Source organism: Tamandua tetradactyla, chromosome 1 (genome assembly GCF_023851605.1).
Source record: "Tamandua tetradactyla isolate mTamTet1 chromosome 1, mTamTet1.pri, whole genome shotgun sequence".
NCBI classification, from domain to species: Eukaryota; Metazoa; Chordata; class Mammalia; order Pilosa; family Myrmecophagidae; genus Tamandua; species Tamandua tetradactyla.
In genome coordinates, this window is record NC_135327.1 from 111,729,118 (window position 1) to 111,741,494 (window position 12,377).

The window sequence follows — 12,377 nt, forward strand, 5'->3', positions numbered from 1 at the left end:
GTCACAAAGAGAAATCTAAAACAGCAAAAGAAAATTGATCCATCACATACAAGAGATGCTCAATGAGACTGTGTATGGATATCTCAGCCGAAACCATGTTGACAAGAAACCACTGGTATGATATATTTAAGATACAGAAAGAGAAAAACTGCCAACCAAGAATTCTATATCTGGCAAAACTGTCCTTCAAAAATGAAGGAAGAGTTTAAAACATTTTCAGACAAATAGACACTGAGAGTTTCTGAACAAAAGATCTGCTCTACAAGAAACACTAATGGGAATACTGCAGGCAGATGAGAAAAGAGAGGAGAGAGAGGTTTGGTGAAGACTATAGAAATGAAGACTATGAGGAAGGGGAGGGAGAGAGATTACATAAAATTCAGAAGACAAAATAGTAAAAGAAAGTACTGCCTTTACAGTGATAACATTAAGTATTAATGGAATAAACTCCCCAAAAGACATAGACTGGAAGAATGGATTAAAAAACAGGAGTCATCTATACAGTGTCTACAAGAGACTCATTTTAGACTCAAGGACAAAATAAGTTGAAAGTGAAAAGCTTGAAAGAGATATTTCTGACAAACAACAACCAGAAAAGATTGGAGATAGCTAGCTAATATCAGACAAATTAGACTTTAATTGTAAAACGGTTAAAAGAAACAAGGACCCTTTCTATTAATGAAAGGGACAATTCCTCAAGAAGACATAATAACCATAAATATTGATGCATTGAGCCAGAGTGCTCCCAAATACATGACACATACCGACAACACTGAAGGGAGAGGTAGATACCTCTACAATAATAGTTGGAGACTTTAATACACCACTGTCAATAATAGATACAAATCTAGACAGGAAATCCATAAGGAAACACATGTTGAGTAGTGTGGTGAATGAATTATTTAAAGTAACAATGTAATATACTTCCAGTAAATGTAACAAAGGCAATATACCAAAGCTAAGTGTTGATAAGAGGTAGATATAAGGGAGAAGTATGGGATTCCTCATGTTGGTGTTAGTGCTTCTCTGTTTTGTTTTATTTTATTGTTAGTATTATTTTTTCTTAATTTTTTCTTCTTCCTCTTTCTTTGAAGAAGAAATGGAAATACCCTCGTATAGATTGTTGTGTGATTATACCAGGAACCACTGATTATTTACTTAGGATAGAAGGTATTATCTGTGGATAAAACTGTAAAAAATAAACAGAAAATCACTTCTTGGCCTTTTGGCTAAGATCAAGTGTAGTATCTGTTCTTATCAGTTTAATATCTGATATGTCCTCTATCTGAGGAGAATATATTAAATGGATTTTTGGAGTTAGAAGATGAAATAGGAGCTTGCTCCATCCACTCCACGCATCGACCTGGTATTGCAGTACTTCCAGGAACGGTGCACCCGCCCCCTCGGGGGAACAATAAATGTATAAAGTCAAAAAATAAATAAATAAACAGAAAGATACTAGTGCCGGGGAAAATGTGGAGAGAAGCATGTACTGTTCCCTAGTCACAGTTGGTAGGGAAGCAGAATAGTGCAGCCCCTCTGGAGGGCAGTGTGGTGGCTCCACAGGAGGCTCAGTATAGTGCTGCTATATAATCCTGCAACCCTGCTATCAGGTATATACCTGGGAGAGCTGAAATCAGGGACAAGAAGATATTTGCACACCAGTGTTTCTGGCAGCAGTATTCACCATCTGCAATGGATGGAGTTGGCCTAAGGTCACGTTGACTGATGATCAGAAGGGCAAACTGTGGTTGATGCTTACAATGGAATATTGAACAGCTGCAAGAAGGAATGAATTTGTGAGGTATGCAACTAGGTGAATGGATGGTAAGGACAGTGTGCTGAGTGGAATAAGCCAGAAATGAAAAGACAAACATTATAATGCCATACGATTACAGACAGACCATAATGTACAAACTCTGAGAATTGAATCCAAGAGTACAGGTTATCAGGGAAAGGCTTATTGTAAAGGTTCATAGACTGTAAGCTCTTACAGCAGGCACAACATTCCTGAGTTGTAATGGTCATTTCTAAATTATGAGATGCTGAGAAATTTGTGTATAACCTGGTCATTCTATGGAACTTTGGGTATCTGTGTAACAACAGACTCAGAGCTAGAGTTCTGCAGCTCTGAAAATCCACATTAACCCAACTTCAGCTGTTTAAAAAGTTGTAAAGGAGATCAGACTTCAATTAGAGACATGAATAAAGCAGATCTGGTTAGAACTAAGGTAAACCAGACTGAAGAGTAAAGGATGATACTGACTGTGTTTAAAAGTTTGAATTCTGTGTGAGACCAAAAGAAGATATAGTTGGTGGAAAAATTTATATTTTCTGTAGCATACTAGTTTATTTTTGTGTCAGTTTATTTGAACACCATAATTACATGGAGCCTTAAACAGGAAGTGAGATCTAGTTGGTTTGTATGGGTTAGTGTGAAGCCCTGATACACCCCAGTGTAAACTTGACAGAGAACAAAAATACATTTCCATAGCCCCCTGAGGGACTGGGGGAAAATATAGAAATAGCAAACATTCCCACCTGAAGAATTCCTGATATTCTTGCAAGCATGGGGGATTACATATTTAATAGGCCAAGTCCTCGATCTTAAGGTTCACCCCTATGAAACTTATTCTTGCAAAGGAGAAGCTCAGTCTATTTATAATTATGACTGAGTGACCCCAAGAGAACCTTTTTTGTGGCTCAGATGTGGCCTCTCTCTTGAAGCCAACTCTCTGCCCTCCCCACTACATGGGACATGATTCTGAGGGTTGTAAATCTATCTGATGATGTGGGACATGACTCCAGGGGATGAGCTGGGACCTGGCATCATGGGATTGAGGAAGCTCTTTTTGATGAAAAGGAAGAAGGTAAATGAACAAAATAGTTTCAGTGGCTGAGAGACTGGAGAGGCCATTCTGGAAGGTATTCCTATACATTATATAGATATCCCTTTTTAGCTTTAGTGGATTTGAATGGCTAGCAGGAAATTCCCGAAACCGTTAAGCTGTGTTCCAGTAGCCTTGATTTTTGAAGACAATTGTATAACTATAGAGCTTTTACAGTGTGACCGGGTGAGTGTGAAAACCTTGTGGCTGACTCCCTTTATTTAGTATATGGACAGATGAGTTAAAAATAAATAAATAAGGACAATAAATAAATAAATAATGGGAGGGGAAAGGGGCATGGGATGTTTAGGGTGTTCATTTTTATTTTTATGTCCTATGTACTTCTTGGAGTAATGAAAATGTTCAAAAACTGATCATGGTGGTGAATGCACAACTATATGATGATGCTCTGAACCACTGATTGTACACTTTGGATGATTATATGGTGTGTGAGTACATCAGTAAAACTGCATTAAAATCAAAATTTTTCTTACAATGAAATTATCAAATTAGCATTCTTTTTTCTTTATTTTTATAAACAAATGTTCCCTCTTCTGCCCTGCCCTCATCCTCACTCCCATGGTTAACCTCTAATCTGCTGTTTAGATCTGTACATTTACTATTCTAGTAAATTTTATAAGTGATGTACAATTTTTGCCCTTATGTGTTTGGCTTATTTCACTTAGCATAATGTTTTCAGGATTCTCCCTTGTTGCAATATGTCTTATAACTTCATTTTTTCTTATGGGCAAATAATATTCCGTTATGTATATGTACCACATTTTGTTTTTTCCGTTGATTTGTTGCTGAGCCCTTGGGTTGTTTCCAGCTTTGGGCTGTTGTGAATAATGCTGTATAAATTTTGTGTGCATGTATCTGCTTGCAAACCTGTTTTTGCTCTCTTTGTATATATACCTAGAAGTGAGATCTCCAGGTCAGATGGTAGCTGTATATTTCTCTTTTTGAGGAAATGCCAAAGTGCTTTCCACAGTGGCACCACCATTTTACATTCCACCAACAATTCATTAGAGATCCAATTTCTCTGCATACCTTCAATACTTACCTTCCATTTTTTTAACACTAGCCAGCCCTGTGGGTAGAAGACGTGTTTCATTGTGGTTTTAACTTGCTGTTCCCTAATGGCTAATGATGCTGAGCATCTTTTCATGTTTTTGTTACTCTTTTGCATATCAAATTTGGAGGAATATCTATCTATTCAACTCATTTGTCACTTTTAAAATTGATTGTCTTTTTGTTGTTGCATTGTAATAGTTCTTTATATTCTAAATACTGAACCCTTATCTGACATAGATTGAAACTATTTTCTCCCATTCTGAAGGTTTTTAATTTTCTTATTAATTTCCTTCAATGCACAAAAGTTTTAAATTTTGATGAAATCAAATTTATCTATTGTTTATTTTGTTGATCATGCTTTTAGTGTAAAGTCTAAAAATCCATTGCCAAATACTATGTTATGATTCCTAACAGTTTTATAATTTTAGCTCTTATATGTATGTCCTTCATTCATTTTCTGTGGATTTTTGTATTATGGTATAAAGTAAGAGTCTAACTTCATCTTCTGCATGAGGTTTTCCCAACACCATTTGTTGAAATCACTACTCTTTCCCAACTGCATGTACTTAGCACCCTTGTCAAATATTAACTGGCCATATTAAATCATCTCTATGTTTTTTATCATGTTCCACTGATCTATTTGTCTATCTTTGTGCTGGCATCACACTGCTTTGTGTACTATCACTTTGCAATACAATTTGAAATTAGGAAGTGTGAGTCCTCTTATACTGTTCTTTTTCAAGATTCTTTTGGTTATTTGGGTCCTTTACAGTTGCAAATAAACTTTAGGATCAGTTTTTCCATTTTTTCCAAGAAAAAAAACTGCTAGAATTTTAATAGGGATTGCATTAAATTTGGTTATTGTTTAGAGTGATATTGGCATATTAACAATAATTTGTAATCCCTGAAATGGGAGGTCTTGCCATTTATTTAGGTCCTTTAACTTTTCTCCAATGTTTTGTTATTTTCAATATACAAATCTTTTGTATCCTTAAATTGAATCCTATATATTTTATTCTTTTAGATGCTCTTATAAATGGAATTGAGAAAAATATATATTCTCTTTGGGTTGCTCTTTGCTAGTGTATAGGAATACAATTTTTTTTATATGTTAATTTTGTAGCATACTACTTTCCTAAATTTGTTAATTCATTCTAACAATTTTCTTGTGGAGTTTTTGGGTTTCCTATATATAAGGCCATATCATCTGCAAGTAATTTTACTTCTTCCTTTCTAATTTGTATGCCTTTTCTTTTTCTTGCTTAATTGCTCTGGCAAGAGCTTCTAGTATAATATTGTATAATAGTGGTTAAATGGGTCCCCTTGTCTCATTCCTGATCTTAGGAAACTTAGGTCTTTCACCATTGAGTATGATGTTAATTGTGGGTTTTTCACAAATGGCTTTTATCACATGAAGAAAGTTTCCTTCTATTCCTACTTTTCTGAGAGTTTTTTGTTCATTTGTTTTAAACCAAGAATGGGTGCTAGATTTTGTAGAATGCCTTTTCTGCATCTATTGAGAAAATCATGTTTTTTCTTCATTCTGTTTATGCAGTGTATTACATTGATTGATATTCATATATTGAATCACCTTGCATTCCTGGAATGAATCTCACTTAGTTATGGTGTATAATCTTTTTAACATGCTACTGCATTCAGTTTGCTTGTTTTATTCTCTTAGCAGTATTACTCTTTAAACAGGGTATTTCACGGAGCTAAAGTGTTTAATTTTGATGAGGTACAATCTGTCTCTAATAAGTTTTTAAGGACCCTATTTTTCTATTTAGTACACTTAGGTTATGATTTAAGTGTGGAACATTTTCTTTCAACAAATTCTTTAAATTTTCTTTCAAAATGCCTTGTAAATGTGGTTTCATAGAATTATTACAGAGGATAATTCCATATTATACACCTTAGGAATCATTTTCACTTATTTCAAAAACCTGAACCGAATATATGATTATTGATCTTTTTCCTTCTCACTTCTCCATGGGCCCACAAAAGCCAAAAAGCCACATGAAGAGACAGGTGCTGAGACCAGCCCCCAGCAACTATTGCAGTCAGTATTCACGTTGGACATATTGGAGTCTGAATTCTGTAGAATCAGAAGCAGGAAAAGAAATGGCTTGGCTCACATGACTACATTGCCGAGATGATTCTGAACTGTATTTCACTTCTGGAAAAAGTTATAGAAAAAATATGAATTCTAAGTAAACAAAAAATTGGGACAGAGGTCAGAATCATATGGTTCCAATATATCTAATACAAATGATATTTAAAAAAAAAAATGGGAATTGCTGAGAGAATATTGTGCTTGCAGAACCCAGTCTCTCTAAACAAAGCAAAAAGGTGATTTCTGTCCCATCTGGAGGACATGAGGAGGTTAGGAGTTGGCCGACTTTTCAGACTGAGGAAAGTGAAGCAGAAATGTGTGGAGCTGAGGAACCGATAGACTGGAGATCAATTAAAGCTTCTTCTGTGATTGCTTTATATGGCTTGAGACTAGAGCCAAAGAATCGGTCTGTTCCTTTTATGAACTTTGAGACAGAAACTTTAAAAATACAGATTCTCAGCCCCTATTCCCCACACATCTGGTGGTGACCAGGCACAGGAGGGGAATCTAGTGCCCACCAAGGGCTCAGACCTATTGCTTTAGGCTTACAAATATTTGCCATCAACTATTGATTTTTTTTAAAAAAAGGTATATGTCATGCATTTCTCATCTAACATAAAGCAACTTGAAACCAATCCTTGGTTTGCAATGTCCTTAAGACCATTTGGAACATCCTGAAGGTGAAGTAAAACCAAGGTGCAGAAGCTTATAGGAGGCTGCACTCTTTATGGGGACTTTTGTGTTCAGCAAAGGCACCGAAGGCATTAACTGGGTGACTCCCCCAGGTCTTCATAAACATAAGATGCCTGCTCTTATCTCCAATTATTTTTGTTTCTACCACAAGGGTATGAATCACGGGGAAGAAAATTCTCTCAGACGTTTGGCTTCTTGTTTATCCCATAAAGAGAAGGCATGAGCACATCATACAGTTAGGCACATATTTTGAGGGCAAAGTTCTTTTTTTATTATCGCAGAATGAGTAAATCGTTATGTAAACTAGAGTAATTCAACTTAGTTTTTGAATCTTTACTAGACCAATCAGTTCATGTTGAATCTGCCCTATTTCCTAAACTCCCTACCTAGTTATCTGACCACTTATATTTGACGCTGAAAACTTGTTGCATTAGTAATTCTTAAAGTTTTTCAACACATTGATACATGTTAAGTGTTCAAAATTCAAATAATATAGAATTTATTAAGAAAAAGAGTGAGGAAATCTACCTTAAAGTCCCTACCCTCTCACAGATCCTCGTCTCAAGGCAACCATTTTTAACTGGTTTTGGTTTTCATTATAGTTGCTTCCATATCTATAAAAGAATTCTTACCCTGCTATTTCTTGATTGAAGAGATTTAGAGATTTTTCTATTGATTGCTGTAATAGTTGAGGATTATTTAATCGTCTCCCTTCACCTCTTTACTTTCTACCCTATGTAGTGAATATTATACTCATTCCCTCCACTGTCACCTCTGCAGCATCACACAGCATGCTTCACCTCCACTTCTTGTCCATCAACCAGTGAGGAACTCTTGTCTTCGTCTATGCTCAACTACCTCCACTTCTCAAGCTACGTCACCTTTATCCATGTTTCCATATTGTCAATGTTATTAAAATTTATGTTTTAAAGTTGAATATGTAGTGTTAACATCCTATAGTTATGGCATTATAGTTTACATTATGGCAGTGTGCCAGTCTTGAGTGCTGAGCCACTCAACGGAGAATGCTCTTAATGTTAAACTCAATTAGATATATATTTTTATAGTCCAGTAACTGCTTTTTGCTCATTAAGTTTTTCCAAGTGCAGCCATATTTCTTTTCTAGTAATTCTACTTCTTTTACTGGACATATTACCCCAAGAACCTTATATCTCTTGGCTCTAATCTGGACCAATTGTTTCCAGATAAATAAAATTGCCATCATGGAACTGCCCTTCACCCTGTGCTTGGGGGAATATACCCTTTCCTGAATCTCATGTCTTCCTCTTTCTAAATCAACTTTAAGCTATAATTTATATATAACAAATGCACCCATTTTAACACGTTTATGAGTGTTAGCAAATATATAAAGCTGGCTAATGAATATGATCGCCAAGATGAAATCACCCTGAAAGCTCCCTCAGCATCCCTCTTCATGCAATCTCCCCTAGCTCCAATCAGAGGAAACAAATGACCAATTTTTGCTCACTATAGATCAGAGCCTCCTTTTCTACAATCTCATATAAATGGAATTATACGATATATATAATGCTTGAGATTCGTGCATATTGTTATGTATCAGTAGTTTGTTCCACTCTCTGACTATATCACAGCTTATTTATCAATTCATCTATTGATGTTTCCACTTTGAAACTATTATGAATAATGCTGCAATGAGCATTCTATCTTTACAAGGGCATAGGTTTTCATTTGTCCTGGGCGAATACCACGGTGTGATAAATGCTTCAACACGGATGAACCTTGAAAAAAGCATTATGCTAATGAAAAAAGCCAAATATTATACAATACCACTTATATGAGGTTACCTAGAACAGGCAAATTCATAGACTGAAAGTAGATAAAGGTTACCAGGGGCGATGGGAAGAGGAAAATGGGAAGTTATTGTACAAAGGGTACAGATTCAAAAAAAAAAAGTGTTAAAATGATATCACTGTTGTGGCATGGGATTTTCTGAGCTATCACTTTTATGTGACCCAAAACAAACAAACAAAATAACCCACACAACCTAGGTGTGCACGTACAGGGTTGTGTGCTTCTATGCAAGAAGCTGCCAAATTGTCTTCTAATGTAGTTGTTCCATTATTCAATCCTATCAGCAAATAGGAGAATTCTAATTGCTCCACATCCTTGTGAAAATTTGGTATTGTAACCATTCTAATGAGTGTGTAATGGTGAATCAATGTGTTTGGCTTCTTTTTTTTTTTTTTTTGCTTGGGCAGGCACCCGGAATCAAACCTGGGTCTCCAGCATGGCAGGTGAGAATTCTGCCATTGAGCCACCATTGCACCGCCCCTGAAGTGTCTACTTTAATATTTTATGCATTTTTAATTTAGTTGCCTTAGTGAATAGTAAGAATTCTACAAATCTTTTGGATATAATCCCTTGTCAAACATATCATTCCCTCTTATTGGTGAAATACATTCTAATAATACTTCCTAAGAATGGATAAACCCCTGTGTCCTTGGATATATAATAATATCTTTGCTTTCCCCTTATATTTTCCCTTTATATTCCAAAATTTATAATTGTACCTGAGTATAGAATCCTAGATCAAGCTCCATTATTTTCCTTTGAACGTTGAACATTATCTTCTAACAGGGTTGGGGATGAGAAGTATATTTATTTGATTATTTTTCCCCTTTCAAGTGATCAGCTGTTGTTGGTTCACATTTTCCTCTTTAAGAAACTTTTAAGACATATAGTTTTCCTTGATTATGAAATTTTACTAGGTTTTCTTCCTCTTGTACTTTTTACAGTACCTGTCCTGGGCACGTGGTAGGTCCTACCGGTGTGAGGACTAATGTCCTTAGCTAAGGTTAGGAGCAGAGACTCAGTCCTCTGCCCTCATTCCCACATTAAACCACTGGGGATGATTCGTAACTTAACTGCTGTGAGGCTTTAATCATTAATACATTTCAGCACATAAAGTATCAGGGCAATATATGATCGGTATCCTTAACTTAAACTTTACTATTAGTAATAAGTACTAAAAATAATATTAGTATCTCTTTAATAATACCTTCCCACCCATTTTTCTGGGCTACTTATTATTGACATGCTGGTCCTCTTAGGTTGATTCCCTAATTTCTTTAATTTTTTGTCTCATGTGTTCTACCTCTGAGTTCCTGTCATACTTCCTGAATTATTTTATTGACTTTATCATTCAGTATATAATATTCTGGCAGTCATATTTTTAAGTTTTAAGAATTCTTGTTCTTTCTTTTCATTGTCTTCTATTATTGAATGTAATATCTTCTTGATGTTAACATTTCTAGCGTTTGCCTTCTTAAGTTCGAAGAGAAAACCCTGAGTCACTAGATATATAAGTGCTTGCAAAATGAAAGAGCAGTCCAGGATAAGAAAACTTAAAAATTACTGTCAAGGACAGGATCTACTTCATAAAACAAAAGAAAACTTTAAACAATCAAGTTATGAAACAAAAAAAATCACAGAACTCTGATTGGTATTCTCAGAGAGATTCAAGAAGATAGACGAGCATTGGGTATCTGAGAACTTTTGACTGGCGGCTTCTGCATTATGGAAGGCAGGGAGGAGAAAGGTCTCATGCTGGAGGACCTTAAGTGCCAGATTAGGGCTTCTTTCTGAGGCACCAGCACTAACTAATTGCACTCATTATTTCTGTTTCTTCTGAGATAAATACCCTACTTTTTGTGGTCTGTGGTTAAGTACTGGCTGGGTAACTCTCTGTGTAGGGAAGGGTAGCTGTTTGAAGGCTCACATCCTACTCCCAGCCTTGTTGGTCACTATTCTCTCAAGTCCACAGTATCTCCAGGCAGATCAGTCACTCACCTCCACCACCCATCCCCGGCCTGTAGCCCCCGGGCATATTCTAGGTGTGGTTTCCTCTTTTACACTTCATCAGTATACTTTCTTATTCCAGCTATCCATGGAAATCACAAACCTGCAGATGTCTTCCTCATATTCACTTCATTTTTATGAGTTTATACCCTCTCGTGTTTCTTTACTATAGTGATAAGGTAGTCTCAGATGGAACCAATTACAAATGTGCACTCACTATATCATCTTCCTAGACACCTGTATTTGTTTGTTTGCCTATTGGGGTGGGGGGTTTATTTATTTTTAATTTATTTTGAAAATAATCAAACCCCACAGAAGTTGAAGAGTACAATAAACAACCATATGCCCTGCACCTGCATTCACTAATGTGCAAATTATCACAACTGCTCCATTACCATCTCGACATGAACACACACTTCCGTTGCCAGGCCATTTGAAAGCAGGAGATAGACCTTCTGCACTTTACCTCTAAATACCTCAAAATGAAGACTTTTACCCATATAGCCAGAACACCATCCTACTTCTAAGAAATACTCATTAACTCAAACATGTTATTCAACATTCCAGACCATTATCATGTTTTCCCAATTGTCACAAAAATATTTGCAGTCAAGGTTTATGCACAGCAAATGGCTATTATGTCTCTTTAGAATCCCCCCAGCCTGGAACATCCGCTAACTCCTCTTTGTTCTATATGAAATTTAATCTTTTAATATTCTAGGCCCCTCTTTAATAATTTCTTTTCATGGTATGTGGGAAAAAATATATACCTGTAGCATAATATGGTCTATAGTTGAGTAACATTTTAATATTCTTGCATACATTGTACCAAAAGTACCACACCAATGCTATTGCATTTTCTATTCTTAGAAAAATTTTACATGTCTCAGAAGCAACTAAATTTACTCATCAGTTACAATGTTTTACCCCGATGCTTCTCTGAAAGTACACATGATTAATTGCAGGTCAAATCTTCATCTTCAGCAAAAACAAAATAAAACAACTCTACAACACAAATAGTGATCCCTATAGGAAGTGGACTATAGTTAATAGAACAATTATAAAAATGTTCTTTCATGAATTATAAAAAAATGGTTCCACATCAGTGCACACTGTTAATATTAGGTAGTATATAGGAGTCCTGAATTTTATGCATGACTTTTCTATAAACCTAAAACTTCTTTAATAAACAATTTAGTAAATTTAAAACTCCTCCTTCTGTTTTCCTCCTAAATGCTAACAGTACCTCCTTTGTGTTAATAAGTTGGACTTCTCTAGGATTCTTCTCTACATATTGTTTTAAACATCATCAAGCCATTCTTGGCTAGCTATTACTTGCACATAACCTGAACCAAAGGCTTGTTATCATTCTTTCATCCTATAGCACGCCCATCTTTATGTATCCTTACATAAAGTGTTTTTTTCTTTTGATTGTGTATCTAAAAAAAATTAAAGGCATGCTTTGAATTCATACACACACAAATAAAAGTACATATTAGACTATAAATTATTTGCAGATAAGGATCACTTACTATCTTATACTAATGTATCTTTTGATTGTCATATTTCAGGCTAAAGTTACTAGGCATTTCAATGATCTAATAATTTAAATTGAATCTAATGTAATTTTTTATTCAGTATTCTCAATTCCAAGGGAGATAAGAAAAGGAAACATAAAATACAGCATTAGAAAACTGAAGCCATTTATAAATTACATCATGATATGCAATAATGCTATAGGAAAATGGAATCCCTTATCTAAATGGAGG

The 12,377-nt window shown here is 35.4% G+C and overlaps 1 non-coding gene across 1 annotated transcript; it reads left to right on the forward strand.

Annotated features, from left to right (window-relative positions):
* The first annotated feature begins 1,209 nt into the window (after positions 1-1,209).
* LOC143653729 (U2 spliceosomal RNA) lies at positions 1,210-1,400 on the forward strand. Its single transcript, XR_013161500.1, has one exon. It is a non-coding gene; the product is annotated as a U2 spliceosomal RNA (small nuclear RNA).
* The last annotated feature ends 10,977 nt before the right edge of the window (positions 1,401-12,377 follow it).